This window comes from Asparagus officinalis, chromosome 1, assembly GCF_001876935.1.
Source record: "Asparagus officinalis chromosome 1, Aspof.V1, whole genome shotgun sequence".
Lineage (NCBI taxonomy): Eukaryota > Viridiplantae > Streptophyta > Magnoliopsida > Asparagales > Asparagaceae > Asparagus > Asparagus officinalis.
In genome coordinates this window covers 101,871,747-101,889,410 of record NC_033794.1, presented here as the reverse complement: position 1 = coordinate 101,889,410, position 17,664 = coordinate 101,871,747, and the positions used below count along the sequence as shown (strand labels likewise).

General features: G+C 37.8%; 1 long non-coding RNA gene across 1 annotated transcript; it reads right to left on the bottom strand.

Annotated features, from left to right (window-relative positions):
* LOC109843550 lies at window positions 14,172-15,754 on the bottom strand. The gene is made up of 3 exons (XR_002247717.1): window positions 15,703-15,754; window positions 15,168-15,228; window positions 14,172-14,459 (listed from the first exon to the last, which is right to left on the bottom strand). It is a non-coding gene; the product is annotated as an uncharacterized LOC109843550 (long non-coding RNA).

Sequence of the window (17,664 nt, the reverse complement as noted above, 5' to 3'; positions counted from 1 at the left end):
CTCCCGAGTACGTAGGCACGTTGCCGAACCTCGTTAAATCTGTGTGTTCGTCTCCTTTACTATTTTTGCAAGGTTAGATCTTTATTTATGGTATTATTCCTACTTTCCTACTTTCAACACAAGGTCCGGAAGGGCAAGGGTTCGATTGATTGTTTTGAATCCCTAACAACTGATATCAGAGCTTCGTTCAGCAATTTGTGTGAAAGCCATGGCAGAGGAAAAAAATCAAAGATCGAGAAGTTTGACGGTTCAGACTTCACATACTGGAAGTCGCAGATGGAGGACTATCTGTACCAGAAGAACTTGTATCGTCCGTTGATGGGTAAGAAAAAGGGAAAGAAGAATGAGGAGTCAGATGGTGATTGGGGGATACTGGATAGGAAGGCTCTAGGGCAAATCCAGTTGTCGCTCGTCAAATCAGTAGCCCATAATATTCTGAAGGAGAAGACGACGGTGGGGCTTATGGAAGCGCTCGCGAAGATGTACGAACAACCGTCGGCAGCAAACAAGGTGCATCTAGTCAAAACTCTTTTCAACCTCAAGATGGCAGAATGACGGTCCTTCACGATGCATCTCAGCGAGTTCAACATGATTGTTGATCAGCTTATCTCCGTGGACATCACGTTTGATGACAAAGTACAAGCCCTATTGATTCTATCGTAGTTGCCGGATAGTTAGGCAGGTTGTGTGATGGCAAATAGCAATTCGACGGGGAAGGAGAAGTTGAAGCTGAGTGAGGTTATTAGCATGATTCTATCCGAGGAGGTTAGAAGGAAATCGTCTGAATTAGAAGGTTCAGGTTCAGCTCTACACTTCGAGCAAAGAGGCAGAAGCCAGAAGAAAGGAAACCAGAATAGGAATCGGTCGAAATCAGTGAAGAAGAGGTCGAACTCGAAGGTTAGACCTATCAAAGGGAAGTGTTGGAACTGAGGTCAGGAGGGCCATATGTCTTCAGTCTACAAAAGTCCAAAGAAGGATGCGGGTGAGCAGGAGGCTCGTATCGTGCAGGATGCCTTGATCCTTGTTATGGATAGCGACTCAGATTCTTGGGTCATCGATTCATGAGCCTCTTTCCACACCACTGCTAACAGAAAGCTCTTTTAGAATTATGTAGCTGGGGACTTTGGAAAAGTATATTTGGGGAATAACGAGCCCTGTAATATTGTTGGAAAGGGTGAAGTGCAGATTTAGATGAAGGGCTCTAAGTGGACCTTGAAGAACGTGAGACACGTACCGAAGCTGAAGAGGAATCTTGTTTTGGTGGGACAGCTTGGAGCAGAAGGCTATGTTTCGACATTCACAGGGGATTCGTGGAGAATCTCCAACGGTACGATGATAGTTGCTCAAGGTAACAAGTTAGGAACTCTCTACCTCACCTTACATGCGAGTGACACCCTCGCAATTGTAGCTGGCAAAGAGAGTACAGATCTGTGACACAACAGGCTAGGGCACATGAGCGCAAAGAGGTGAAGATTTTGCATTCACAAGGAAAGCTAACCGGGATCGACGCCGTGGAAGTCGGGGTTTGTGAAGACTGCATCTTTGGGAAGCATAAGAGGGTTAGTTTTCAGAAGGGTAGAAGGCCACCTAAGGCTTAGAAGCTAGAGTTGATTCATACAGATGTATGGGGTCTAGCTAGTGTGTCCTCTTTTGGCGGTTTGAGGTATTATGTCACATTCATCGACGATCACTCGAGGAAGGTGTGGATCTACTTCATGAAGCACAAGTCAGAGGTGTTTGGAATCTTCAAGAAGTGGAATGCCATGGTAGAGAATAAGACAGATCTGAAGGTGAAGTATCTGAGATCAGACAATGGTGGGAAATACGAGCTGGAGGAGTTCAAGAGGTTCTATGCTACGAATGATATTCGTTTGTAGAGGACTACTCCAGGGACGCCACAGCAGAATAGCATTGCGGAGAGGATGAACAGGACCTTGATAGAGCATGCCAGGAGCATGCGATTACATGCAGGTCTGCCTAAGACATTTTGGACGGATGCGGTGCATACGACAGCTTACCTTATTAATCACGAGCCATCAGTTCCATTGAATTTTGGGATTCTAGAGTAGGTTTGGAGTAAAAAGAAGATAAATCTCTCATACTTGCGGGTATTTAGTTGTGTGGCTTATGTTCATATCAGTGACCATGTTAGAGACAAGTTTGAAGCTAAGTCACAGAAGTGCACATTCATTGGATACAGTATTGATGAGTTCGGGTATCGTCTTTGGGATGAGAAGAACAGGGAGATCATCAGAAGCAAAGACGTGATATTCAATGAGGAGGTGATGAGACGTGATATTCAATGAGGAGGTGATCTAAGAATAGGGAAGATGCCAAGGATAGCCAAAGTAGTGGGAGCAGCATTTCAAATACAGATGGATCTGAGTACATGGATATAGAGGAACTTCCAGACGGGGGTGATGATGTTTGTACTGACCACAGAACGGAGGAGGATCCAGGTGTAGAAGAAATTACCCAGGGCGTGGAGCTTAGGAGGTCATCCAAGGTACCCAAACCAAATCCTAAATATATTTTATCTCTTGACTATTTATTGTTGACAGATAGCAGTGAGCCGGAGTGCTATGAAGAGGTAATGCAAGTGAGTGAATCTTAGCAGTGGGAGCATGCGATGCAAGAGGAGATGGATTCTCTACTCACTAATGAGACCTGAGAGTTAGCCCAGCTACTTGCACAGAAAAAGGCCTTACATAACAAATGTGTCTACCGGGTCAAGCAAAAGAGTGATAGAAGCAAGAGATTCAAGGCCAGATTAGTAGTAAATGGGTTTCAATAGCAGGAAGGAGTGGACTACACGAGATACTTTCCCCTGTTGTGAAACTCACAACCATCAGAGTGGTGTTGAGTTTGGTGGCTGTAGAAGACTTCTTTCTTAAGCTGTTAGATGTGAAGACTGCTTTTCTTCATGGTGACTTGGATGAAGAAATCTACATGAAGCAGCCTGTTGGCTTTATTAAAGAAGGAAAGGAAGAGATAGTGTGCAAGCTCAAGAAGAGCTTATATGGTTTGAAACAGGCTCCGAGACAGTGATATAAGAAGTTTGATAACTTCATGCAGAACAATGGCTACAGAAGATGCAATTCAGATTATTGCTGTTATTTCAAAAGGTTCGAGTCCAGTTTTATTATTTTGTTATTATATGTTGATGACATGTTGGTAGCAGGACCGTGTTTGGAGGAGATAAACAGTTTGAAGAAGTAGCTAGCAAAGGAATTTGCAATGAAGGATCTGGATACAGCGAAGCAGATTCTAGGGATACGAATCAGTAAGGATGAAGCTAAAGGGACATTGAGATTGAGCCAAGCTGAATACATTGAGAAGGTACTTTAGAGGTTCAACATGCAGAATGCTAAAGTTGTTAGCACACCCCTTGGAGGTCAGTTCAATCTATCTGAGGAGCAATCGCCTAAAACAGATGCAGATATAGAGTATATGAGACAGATGCAGATATAGAGTATATGAGCAGGGTGCCATATTCTTCGGCCATTGCGAGTCTCATGTACGCGATGGTTTGCACGAGCCGGACATCGTCCATGCAGTGGGAGTTGTGAGCAGATTTGCAAGCAATCCAGGGACGCAGTATTAGGAGGCCGTGAAGTGGATAATGCGGTACTTGAGAGGGACAACAAACAAGCCATTATGTTTCAGGAGGAAGGTGTTGGTACTGTAGGGATACGTGGATGCGGACTTTGCCGGTGATCATGATATGAGGCGAAGCACCACGGGGTATGTTTATACCTTAGCGTCGACAGCAGTGAGCTGGGTCTCACGTCTGCAGAAGATTATGACTTTATCAACAACCGAGGCTGAGTATGTCGCGGTGACTGAAGCAAGCAATGAGATGATCTGGTTGAACGGGTGCTTAGAAGAGTTGGATCTGAAGAAAGGGAGAGGAGTTCTTTATTGTGATAGCCAGAGCGCTATACATCTTGCCAAGAATCCAGTATATCATGCCAGAATGAAGCACATTGACGTCAAATATTATGTTATATGCTCGCTAGTTGAAGACGGAAAGTTGCATTTAATGAAGATTTTAGGGAGTCAAAATCCGGCGGACATGTTGACGAAAGAAGTCACCACTAAGAAACTAGAGTTGTGCGTAACTTCAGTTGGCCTTCACAAGTAGAAGACGAAGGCGGAGCCACACTACGAGGATCGACACGATTGTCGTGATATTGTTGCTTGAAGAAAGAATTTTTCTGAGGGGAGAAGATACATGCGAAGAAGGGGAGAGTTCAGGTGAACTCACTGTAGGCACTTTGGTCTCCAAGTAGGAGATTATTAGTCTAAGGTATAGACCTAAAGTCAAGACAAGAGCTGGAATCAAAACGATGAGAAAACAAGCAGACAGATCCACGGTCGACCGTGGCGGTCGACCGCGAACATGCACAAGAGTTGGGAGGACCTGAAGCTAAAGGTGGTCGACCGTGCCAACCCTATAGGATTTTTGGTCTCGGGTTTTTGGTTCGGTCGACCGCGACGGTAGACCGTTCAACTCTCTGGAAAACTAGGAGTTTCTATCGTTTGGCACAATCGACCGCCACGGTCGATCGCCACGGTCGACCGCGACGCAGTCAAACAGTTTCCTAAACTGTTTTGGATTCTGTTTTCCCCAGGACTCTATATATACCTTAAACGTTTTTAGGGTTGTAACAACACGAAAAAAAGAGAGCTTTTGACTACAGAAAGAGAGAGAATCTCAGAGAGGTTAAACCCTAGTTTGAGAGCTTGTAATTCTTCTTCAATTAATAAAGAGATTGTGTGGTGTGGCTCCCGAGACGCAGTCAAACAGTTTCCTAAACTGTTTTGGATTCTGTTTTCCCCAGGACTCTATATATACCTTAAACATTTTTTGGGTTGTAACAACATGAAAAAAGAGAGTTTTTTTATTGCAAGAAGAGAGAGAATCTCAGAGAGATTAAACCCTAGTTTAAGAGCTTGTAATTCTTCTTCAATTAATAAAGAGATTGTGTGGTGTGACTCCCGGGGACGTAGGCACGTTGCCGAACCTCGTTAAATCTGTGTGTTCATCTCCTTTACTATTTTTGCAAGGTTAGATCTTTTTGTGGTATTATTCTTACTTTCCTACTTTCAACACAATGTCCGGAAGGGCAATGGTTCGATTGATTATTTCGAATCCCCAACATATCTTTGAACAGCAGAGGCAGAGAAAGAATTGAATCCTTGAAGAGGGACCAATATGCCATAAGACAAGATAAGCAGAGGATAAGTGATACCACATGCAAGATGACGACCAACAAGAGACGATCTGTTTCTACGTTGTTATCGCTCCAAATTGGCCTATAAAATGACACACTTAAACCACTTTGGCCTAAAAAGTGACTCGGACGACGTTTTGGCCTAAAAAGTTATAATTCGGCGACACAAAGGCATCTCCGACACCGAAAATTCACATAATGGCAAAAAAAACCAACATGACCACACGTGATCGTCAAAAATAAAGATAATCTAACATGGCTATTATTAAGTAGAGTTGGGCGGGATAATAATAACCTAATTAAGAGAGGGGAAAACTAAAATGGAGAGATCCCAATCAAACTGAATTCTCAAACTCAAATTGAGATCGAGAAGAGGAAGCAAATTCAGAAAGGAACAAGTTGGCTTGGATTCGAAGTTGATTTAGAGCATTAAGTCAAAGAGAAGTAAAATTGAATAGAGGGCCATTCTTGTGGTCATGAAAGGTGAGCTTAAATTATGAAATTTAAGGCTTTTTTTTACAGATTGGTTTGGGATTTATGTGTAATTAAGGGATTTTATGTGTAATGAAGAACCAAAGTTGGATATTAGGAATTAACTTCATATCATTTGGTTGTCTAGAAGTTAGGGTTTGTTTGCTGAAATTTTGTTTGTTTGCTGAAATTTGGGAGAACGTTATTATAATTTTTGGTTTTGATGGTAAATTTTTATGCTTTTTAAAAAAAATTCAATTTTCAACAAATGAGTTGGACTTTCATGGTGAATTTCAGGCATGGAGGTCAAATAGTATTTGGTGAGAGAAATACTATCGACTATATTAGAGGAAATTTTAATGTTGAATTCATTGAAAGAGATGCATTTTCATTACCTTTTCTCAGACAAAGTCTAGAAAACCATGGGTATAGCAATGTGCTCTTCATGTATTATTCCTTACTAGGTCTGCGGGGTTTGAGAAAGTTAAAGTCGAATATTGAACTAGTTGAAATGCTTAAGCAAGCCAATCAAGATAGAGTGATAGAGATATTTGTTGATCACTAAGTTGATATACTTGTTGAGGTGGACGTACAATTAGAGAGTGTTGGTAAACCATTATCATCTATCATAATCAATTAGAAGCTGCCAAAAATCCTAAACCAACTCAAACCACTCCCAAAAGGACTAAGAAACTTGTGTAAAGGAAAACAATTACACCTAGAAGAAAAAAACTAGCCCACCCAAATCCCAAAAAGAAGTGCAATCTTTAGTCCACCACATGAAAATCCAGATCCTATTCCATCAAAGGACTATCAAATCCTATGTTTGATGAGTTAAGTGGTCAAGCGACTGTTAATGAAGAAGTTGATGAACTTGATGTGGGTGCTCAAGTCAATGTAGAGAAAAATCTAGATGGAGAAACAAACATGAATGCAAATGCTGGATGTGCTAGTGAGAAGTTAGTTGATTCCTTTGATATCAAGCTCAAGAGGATTTACACAGTGACAATGATGAGTTATTCAAAATAAGGCAAAGAAATAAAATATTTTTTGCTGATGTAAAGGGTAGAATTGCTATTGAAGCTGGCGTGCTATTATCAAACAAAGGTGAAGGTATTCCCAGGATAGTTAAAATGCAGACTACAAACCAAATAGTAACGCACCAAATGACACAATAGGTGCATCACATGAGACACAAACTGATGTACCACCTAGTATGTCAAGTGATGCACCACATGTGACACAAAATGATGCACCACCTATTGTATCAACTGATGCGCTAAATGCATCTCCTACTAAGTCAATTGATTCACCAAATGCTACAAGTGATGCACCACATGAGACACAATATGATGCACCGCCTATTATGTCAATTGATGCACAAAATACACCTCCGACTATGTTAAATGATGCAACAAATAGTACAAGTGATGCACCACATGAGACACAAACTGATACACCACCTAGTGTGTCAAGTGATGCACCTAATGCACGTCCTACTGTGTCAACTGATGAATCAAGAACAGAAGGCAATGATAAGATGTTGAACTTTAAGGTACAAGATGTGAAGGAATTATTCCTAAGAACAACAAATGGCCAGATGCTTGGACATCATATGAAGGGGGGGGGGATATCAATCTGAAGAAAGAGCGAGTGATGATGAGGGAGCCATAGAGGATAGTGATGAAGATGTGATTGTGAATAAAAAGAAAAGGAAAAGGATGGAGGAGATAAACTACAAGTGGTTCAATGAGGATAACGACATGAGGGAAGTTCGCTTTGAAGAGGGGTTGAAGTTCACATCTAGAAACACACTAAAAGAGGCAATTCTAAATTCTTCACTTTAGAACCATTATGACTTGGTATATGGGGAAAATAACAATAAGCAAGTATTAGTCTCATGTTCACACTGCCATTGGCAAATTAATCCAGGTCCAGATAGGAAAGATAAGGACTCATGGCAAATAAAAAACATACACCTATATCACACATGTAGCAGAACTTTAAAAAATAGACTAATTACAAAGGTGTGGTTAACATGTGAATATCATGATAAGATTTTAAGAAATCCAAAGTTGAGGCTAGTGGATAAGAGGATACAGTTGCTAATTATCAAATCAATGTTTGTTTGAGAAACTATCAAAGAGCTAAAGAAAGGGCCCTAAATGTTGTGTTGGGCTTGATGAAAAAACAATATGGTTTGTTCAAACCATACATGAGAGAGTTATGTAGGTCTAACCCAAATACTACATGTGTTTTAAAGGTTATAAATGCAGAGGATGGTCAGCCAGTTACCTTTCTTAGATTATATGTATCATTAGATATCATGAAGTCTACATTTGCACATACATGTAGGAGAATATTTGGTACTGATGGTTGTTTCTTGAAACATGCTTGTAGAGGATAATTATTGAGTGCTATTGGGAGAAATGGAAATAACCAAATGTGGCCTATTGCATGAGCAGTTGTAGAGGGAGAGACAAAACCTTTATGGCATTGTTTTCTAAGGGTGTTGAATTTTGAATTTTGATTTACACATGGGGAGTGGTTTGGACTATCAACTCTAATCAACAAAAGGTAGCCTAATTAACTTTTTGTATACTATAAACCCTTATTGAGTTCTGCCTTTTTTACTTGTTCTGATTTTTTACTTGCCTCAACATGTTTTGTAGGGGTTGGTATGAGCTATTCATGAGGAGTAGCCAGATATTGAGCATAGTCAATCTGCTAGGCACATTTATTCATATTGGAGGAAGATTCATACAGGTAGATTGCTTCAAAGACAATTTTGGAAGTGTGTCAAAGTGATCACTATGGGGGAGTTTGCAAAGGAAACTGAAATTCTTAAATCAATTTCAAATTAAGCATATGAGGATTTCATGCCAAGAGATCTTAACTCTTTTTATAAATCTCACTTTAAAACTCATAGTAAATGTAATGTGGTCGATAATAACAAGGCTAAAACTTTCAATTCTTTTATTCTGGTGGCATGATATAAGCCAATAGTGTCCATGCTAGAAAATATAAGGTTGGCTTTGATGGATAGGATGCAACAAAAATCCAAACTACTTGAGAAATTTCATCTGACAAGTAACATAGCTCATAGGATATATAAAAAGTTACAAGAGGCATATGAAGAGAAAATGAGATTCAGTGGAGTGGAACTGATGAAGAGAGAGAGTTTAAACTTAAATATGGGGAATCAGCCATAATGTGAATTTAGCAGATATGACGTGCACTTGTAGGGTTCAGGATTTAACTGGGGTACCATGTGTACATGCTATCAGTGCACTTCTTTTCATGAGGAAACAATCTGAAGCTTATATGTCAAATTACTATGCATATGACACCTACTTGGTAACCTATCATAAACTATTAAACCTTGTTGAAGGAAGTAAATTATGGGATATGGAGGGAGAGGATATAGACTTAACCTCGTAACATTGCTAAAAAGAAGCTAGGCAGGCCCATAACTGCTAGAAGAAGGGATCCTAATGAAGAAACAAAGAAATCTAACAATGAATCAAGAGCAGGAGTCCCTAGCAAGTGTTGTAACTATGGTCAAAATAGACAAAAAGAAGGAATTGCCCTATTCTAGGATAAACTGCTACACAAGTAAGTGGTTTTACCAATTTTAAATTATCAAATATTAATTATGTATCATATGTGCAGGTTTCATTGACATTTCAGGAATCACAAGCAATTGGTGGAGCTTCAACTCAATTAGCTAGAATTGGAAGACCTAAAGGAAGAAAAAAATAGAATTAGCTAATTACAAGAAAATACAACAAATTAAGATATTTCAATATCAGCTACATTAATAAGAGAAAGTAGAACAAGGAGAATTAGAAATATACAACAAAGAGGACATGTTAGTGGCAATGGTGATGAAGGTCATACACAAGCCACATGAAGTGGTGGAATAAGAGGCAGAGGAAGAGCTAGAAGTAATTCATCAAGGATCCCGGAAAGTTATGGCATATGGCAGGGAGATGAAGGTCAAATGACCCATAGATCTTCAATTGAATCAACTGCCAGAATCATGTACACTCCCTCACAAAATGATTCTCATGTGATAGAATAAAAGTTATAATGCATGTTGCTTATAATTTTGCTAACTTTGAAAGATATTGACATATTGTATTATCTTTTGCCAGCTTCATCTAACTTATACATATGTAGGAGAATATTTTGAGGGCTAAAACTAATCCATTAACAAGACTTTTAGTGATGTCAGTGAATTCTTAATATTACAATGATAATCTGATGTATCTGTGTATGTGACATTCTCAATATTGCATGTTGCTTTTAATTTATTGACAGGATGATTATGAACATAATGTACATGCCTAGATTTTGAATAAAACATGCATGTTTGTGACATGATGATGGTTGATGATGAACATAGTCTACATGCCCAGATTTTGAATAAAACATGCAGGTTTGTGTCATGATGGTGATTGACCATGAACATAGTGTACATGCTCAGATTTAAAAAAAAACAAGCATGATAACAAATGACACCAAATACTTTCACACATATTAACACAAATACTTCCAAATGAACCTGATCAAGACTAAGCTTATATTTGATCAAAATATTCGTTACATAAGTCAATTTCCTCTCTCAGGAATCAGAGACAAATACATTTCACCCATGACACCAAATAACATAATAACTTACCCTTTTCTAACAACATACAACACAATGCAAGCAACATAATTAACCAACTAACCCTAAACAACGTCTTCATCTTCATCTTCTGTGACTGAATTTCATCCTCCATAAAAAATCTTTCACTTCTTAGTTTTACCATCTCCTACAAACATGTCTCAGTTTCACTATTGCACAACTCAAACTCCTCTTTCATCTTGGCAATCTTATGATGACAGCCCTTAGCTCCATCTCACATCCTTCAATTATGTCATAATTTATCTTCAACATGCTCCTCAGTTTATTGATTTCTTCTTATAGCAATCGAATTAGCTTTGAAGCAGCATGCCACATAGGTGTGTCAAACCACTCCCATATCCTACAACTGCCCCTCTGAAGATAAAGAAAAAAATGAAAAAAAATCTCATAATCATTTTCAAATGTGCAGCTCATAAAAAATTTAAGTTACACTTACTTTGAGCAATGATAGAATCTACATCCTGAATTCTCATTTGTCATCGATGTGTATAACTCGTACTAATCCATACTGGCAACTTGTCACACCATAATTCTTAGCAGCTTCATTCTATCATTGTATACATATTAATCTGTTCAAACCATGGAAATACCTCACATCATTGTTGCTAGAGTGTGAACTGGAGCTTGAAGATGACATAGGGTCTTGTAATAAGACCAATTTCTGTCCAATTTTAAAAAATCGGTCCAATTTAGAGTTTCCCACTTCAAAACCCTAATTTCATCAATCCCATGCCACATTAGATTACTGTTTATTTTTGATAATTTCATGCTGTCACGTGAGTTTTCTTAGCCATTATGTAAAGTTCCATTGTCAGAGATGCCTTCGTGTCACCAAATTGTAACTTTTTAGGCCAAAATGTCACCTAAGTCATTTTTTAGGTCGAAGTGGTTTAAGTGTGTCACTTCATAGGCCAAGTTGCTATTTTAGCCAAATGCTTAGGCAAGTTAGAGATCAAAGAGAATGACATGGGCTTCAATCTCGAAAGGGAACGATGTAGGCCCAAAAGTACTATATTATGAGAATAAATGATTCTCTCAACTGTCACAAGTAATGACTCTAATTACCAAGATATCAATCTTTGAGGTGTCATCAAAATTAATTCTAGTCGCCCTAGGAGGAGGTGGGCGACAACAAGATGGAATAGGACATGCTAAAAAGAGAACATGTGATCGTCATGCAAGGAGATTGCATATGAGAGAAGGGTGGACAACAGGGAAATTAAATTGCCCCTGAAAATGGTGTTGCATCTGGACATGCTAATGAACCAAGAGGTCATAATAGCAAAAAACAATAGTAGGGATTATGAATGAGCATGTTGTAGTGTGGCTCATCTACTGCTCATTCAGCTACTGAAGTAGAGGGTATACAAGCACATTTAATCTTGTTCAAAAATGATCTGAGTCTAACTACATGAGATGAATAAATGATCAAATGATTCATTATCAATGCCAAAAAGTGGATAAATATATACTAGAAGAAATTTTTAAAATGGATGTTTTTTTAATTACACAGGACTAGTAATCCCGTGTAATTAGTGGCTGCTAATCATGTTTGCAGCTATTTAGGAAATGCACAATACTAGTAGTCTCATACATTTCCTAAGCACTAGGCCAAAATCAAAATGCACAGGACTAGCAGTCCCGTGCATTTCTTGGGTAGTTCTTGTGTAGATTTTATGTTCATGTGTATTTCCAGTAAAAGTATTGCAACAATAGCAATTCTTGTGTACATTTTATGTGTATGTTTATTTTCTATAAAAGCATTACAACAATCTCTAATTTTGTGTATTTCTTGTACAAATCTAAAAACCGTCTCACATTAATACTTACTGTAATAAATCTAACAAATTCCCACCACAAATCACACCACAAACTCATTTACAAATCTAAAAATCATCTCATGTTAATACATATCAAAATATACTCATTCTCATCACACCACACATACTAAAATTTCAAGTATACTTCACATACTACCTTAGTACATATTGGAATAAAGCTAAAACATAAATAACATAACAAAATAGGTTTGTAAAGTATACAACGATAATGATTAGTTTACATACATCCAAGAACTCTTCTCCTCCTCCTCTGTCTTCGTCCTCCTCAATCTCCACAATCTCAAGCTTGGATGAGTTCATTATCCGGCTACATTTGTTGTTGAGATGGTATGGCTTCATCGTCTTCATGTTGCAAAGGTCCGACTTTATCATCATTTCTGCTACATCCTTGTATTGTCGTTGTGGTTGATGTGTGTATATGATATCGAGAGTGTCTTGTTGCATGACCTCTCGTACATCATGAAGATCTTCACGACTTTGGCTTAAGGCTTGGCGAAGCCTCTGCACTACCAAATGATATATCGATACATGTTGCTGTGCTTCGGGATATGTACCTGCGAGAGTTAATTCAAAAAATCTAAAATAGGAAATTACTTTAAAATTCAAATTAAAAAATATAAACTTTGAAATTTAATTTTAAATTACCTGGTCGAGCAAATTTTATACTATGATTTGCAATGGTTTTAACATCATCTATTGTTTTTACCGACTTGAATTTGACCCGATTCTTGATGGACCATTCTTGGATTGCATAGATCAACACCTCCTTGTTCTTGAATATATCTCTTTTTTTTAAAAGTGAAGTCCTTAGGCCATTAAAAATTTAAACCAATATCAACAAATTCATCTTGAGATGTATTTATCCAATCCACATTTTGAAACTTGTCGAGTAACGGATCTTCAGATTCTATATAATCATTGTTAACATAAATTGATTCATCCAATGGGAGTCATCATCGATTCCAATAGCCACTTGCTTGCTATCAATTTGCATGTCATCTTTTTCAATATCTTCTAAGTCATCATTTTCTTCTTCTTCTACAATTAATCCGACCGATAAGTTATATGTAATGTAGCCCACAACGTTGTTAAATATAGTACTTGATGCCCCACCAAGGAAATTCCCACTTAAATGTTGTAATTGAGCCCATGGCTCTTCACTTGGAGATGTCATAAACCCACTATTCATTATCTAAGTCAAGCATGCAGGAGAACTCTCATTGATGTTTTGAAATGTTAACAAATTCGAGAATCAGATACTTCTCAATGAACAATTTGATTGAAACTTCTTTCTGGACTAACTGTTTTATATCATTCAACTCCTCATCGTCGGTGATCTCTATGGCAATTATTTTGCTTTCATTTTATCGAGCAGTTGAAGAACACCTTTGTTGTATATTATTCTTTATTAGTTTTATTATCTCTGTGTATTTCCTTCTTCAAACTTTCAAAATTGTATGATTTAGATAACATAAACATGTTCCTAGTACCTTCCTCATACATAGGCATATTATGTATGAGGAAAGGTCAGCAAGAGAGAGGGGGTCACGGGAGTTAATGGGTGAAGATTACAAGGGACTACTACTCTCATGTAATTTTTGTGCTTAATTAGTTCTTCGTAATTACATGGGACTTACAGGACTAGAAGTCCCATGTAATTACAAACCTTATTTTTTCAATTTCGTCCTCTTTCAGCCAGTAGTGATGAGCTGGCCAAAAAAAGATTGAAATTGCTATTTTTTGAAAATGTTAATTTTGCTCATATTATTTAAAAAAGATTTATTTTGAAATTTTTTCCATATATAGCATCAGTTGACCTTCTACCAGCAATGTCCCTAGAGGCAACCTGTCACGACCCCAATTTCCGAACCTCAAAGGAATATTAGAGCCGGACTAAACCTGTGAAAAGTCCTCCAAAATATACATTCATTAAAAGAACACTAAAACAAATCTCTTCATTGAACTAAAACCAACAACAAACATTCTCTATAATCCCAAAAGTCAACTAAGCCAATTAACTTGATAAAAATAAATGTTCCTCAACTCCAAATAAATCTCAACCTAAAGAAAGAATCTCATTATTACAAACTCTCAATTCATCATCTAATCATTAAAGACTTTATTTAACCTTCGCCTAGAAGACAATAACAATCTCGAATTATTCTTTGCTTCGTTCTAAGAATTTGACAATCCTCAATTCCACCTAATCCCGAGTCTCTGAAAAGAATAGAAATAACACAATGAGTTTACAACTCAATAAGTGGATAAATTCATACATTAAACACTGGTTTTGCAAAACTAAAATATTACAACGAGAAATAAACAAAATATAAGAATGATATAGAATCATTAATGAACTCTAGTATTTGATACAAATATTTAAGAAAATTAGAAATCATAGAATAGAAATAAGCATGCTACGTCTCAATGTGGTCAACACTTCATACTCCGGTTGACTCGGTAAACCCCACAATTATTAAGCCCGTGGTTCCGGGACGGTGAGACCAAATTTGGGCTCTTAGCGCTAAAATAGAACCTCATAGAGGCACATTGAGTCCTGTTTTAATAGCTTGCTTATATCCGACATATACCGGTATATTGACTTGAGATGCATATGCTTCAATAATAAACAAAGTTCGTAAAGCTAATCACATTATACAAATATGCCAAAGGCCAACCAATAGTGAAATAAATCAAACACATATGCATCTCAACCTACCACTATATGAATAGACATAACAATTGATAAAGAAAATAAGCATAGGCTTATACCAAAATATCCATGAGCATCACAAAATCAACCAATCAACAATTGATATACCAGTAATCATACGAAGGATATAATCCGTCAGGAACAAATCCAAGTATACTTGATATAATTATATAAAAAATACACAGCTCACAATGCATAAATTCACCACTTACCTCAAGTCCGAAAATAATCCAACTACCCCTCACAACACCTCCTCGAAGCCACTCGAAACACCTAAAGAATAAGTATAAACAATAATCAATACTATTATATGCCCTTAACTCATAGCCTACCAAATTATAACTATACCCTTTATCTTCTTTACTCTTCTATCTAAACAATTACACATCAAAATGCCTTCAACCAAGGAATTTAAATGCATGATTAATATTTATTTTATAATACCGGTTAAAGAAGTGTGTCAGCATCATTTATAATAAATCTAACAATTGAGGTTGAGGAAGTGAGGTCAAAGATTTAGGTCTCAAGTTGGTGCTTTGTATACATACCCAAATTATTGTTATTATTATTTTAAAAGGAACCCAAGGTAACGTGATAAAAAGTTAAGTGGCCTTGTATAAAAAAAATAATAAGGTAAGCATATAGAGATGAAAACAAGAGGCAAGAACCAAAGCTTGGTTCCACCATGGCCATGGCCTAAAAAAATTTAGATGTGCCCATAAGTTTCTAAGTGAGGAAGAAAAATACCTAGAAAATGTTCTTGATCCCAACTCGAAAGACAAAAGACCCTTCTTTTTTTCGGCAAGATAAAGATGGGAGGAAGAGAAGCCTTTTTTTTTTTTGGGAACGGCGGAAACAGAAGACGGGAAGAAGGGATGCGGCTGACGGAAATCAGAAGTTGGGTAGGGTTTTTGGGGTATTTATAAAAGGTTGTTTTTGCTAATAAAACCCTCTATCAAATTTTACATAAAAGCCCCTATACGTTTTCCTTATATATATCTATCTAAAAGTTAGGATTATTACACAACCCTACGATTTAAGTGGTCTGAATTTGTAAAGGGATCCCCTTAGCCCTTGATCTTCAAGAATAACTTCAACAACACAAGAGGTGATATTGAGAGGAAAGCTTTGCCGGAGAAGTTCGCTCAAAGGAGGTTGTAGATAGCTTTGAAAAAAAAACTCACAGTAAATGGTCCTTCTAGGTTTAGAAGACCATCAGCGGGATCACAATGTCAAGAATGGATAAAGATCGGCTTACAAAGGATGGCCTCCACAATGGATTCGTTGAAAACAACTAGGATTAAGTCGGCATTTCAAGTGCTTGTGACGTAGAACTAAGTTAATCTCTTTAGTAATGATGCACAAGCCCATGGAGACAGACGATGGAGTTAGGTGAATTCGATCAAAATCCGCTTAATTAGACACGCATTAGCACGATACGTACACATGGGGGCAACCGTAGATCATGATCCTAGTCTTCATATGTATTATTGATTTTACAAAGTCTCCAAACGATTCTTTTCTATAACTCTAATAGCTCCAGATTATAAGCAATCAAAATATTCAACAACCAGAAAGCAATCTCTCTCTCTTTCATACGCAAATCCACAAATTGTTCCTTTTGGCTTTTCTGGACAATTCATCCTTGACTAGAGATTTGGGCTTCATAGTAAGTTCTAGCGTGTAGTTATGCTCCGGGACTTTCACTACTACCAGACTTGTTAAATATTGTATATTCAGTTCTTGTTTAGTCGTACATCGGGTAGAGTAGCAGAACAATTATATTTACATTGTATATATAGATTATAATAGCTAGGCCTGTCCATCCGGGCCGGTCCGACCCGGCCCGGCCCGGAAATCCGGGCCCGGGCCGGGCAAAACCGGGACCCGGACCCGGACCCGGACCCGGACCCGGGTACACCAGGCCGGGTCTGGGCCCGGGCCCGGGCCCGACCGGGCCGGGTTCCGGGCTGGCCCGGGTGATTTTCCTTTTTTTTTTCCAAAATTTTTTAATGTTATTTAACTTATAAATTATAAAAAAAAGACAAGAAAAATAACAAAAACAATAATTTTATTAATTACTTAAAATGACATAAATTACAAATAAGAAATGATAAAAACATATTCTTTATTAATAATTGATAAATCAGTTACAAATTACAAGTACAAATTTATTTTGGAATTAATCGCATCACAATAGATAAGTAAATCCCAACTAGGTTGGCACCTACTCACCTATATCACTATCATTTGCAATTATTTCCAAAATAATTCTTTACAAATTGTAAGCTAAGATATAAAAACTACAATCTATTCTTTATATCTATCTGCTAGTCCCAATTCTTCAAATTTATCTTCAATTCCAGCCATCCGATCGATGCCTTGCGTTCGCTTCTCGTACCTCCACCAATCTTGTAAGCACATCACCGCTTGTACAGTATACGGATCCAAGCATGTCCTGTGATCGTCGATCAAACGACCTGCTGTGCTGAAGGCGGATTCCGAAGCTACCGTCGAAACCTGCACTGTTAGTAAATCACGAACCATGGTGGAAAGTATAGGATATGAAACTGATCCATATACTTTCCACCATTGCAAAATATCTAAAGCATTTCCTTGACATCTAACTAAAGAAGCAGAAAAATATTCATCTATTTCAGAAACCTCCGATGATGACGATCCAAGTCCAGATCCACCAGTTAGCTCGGC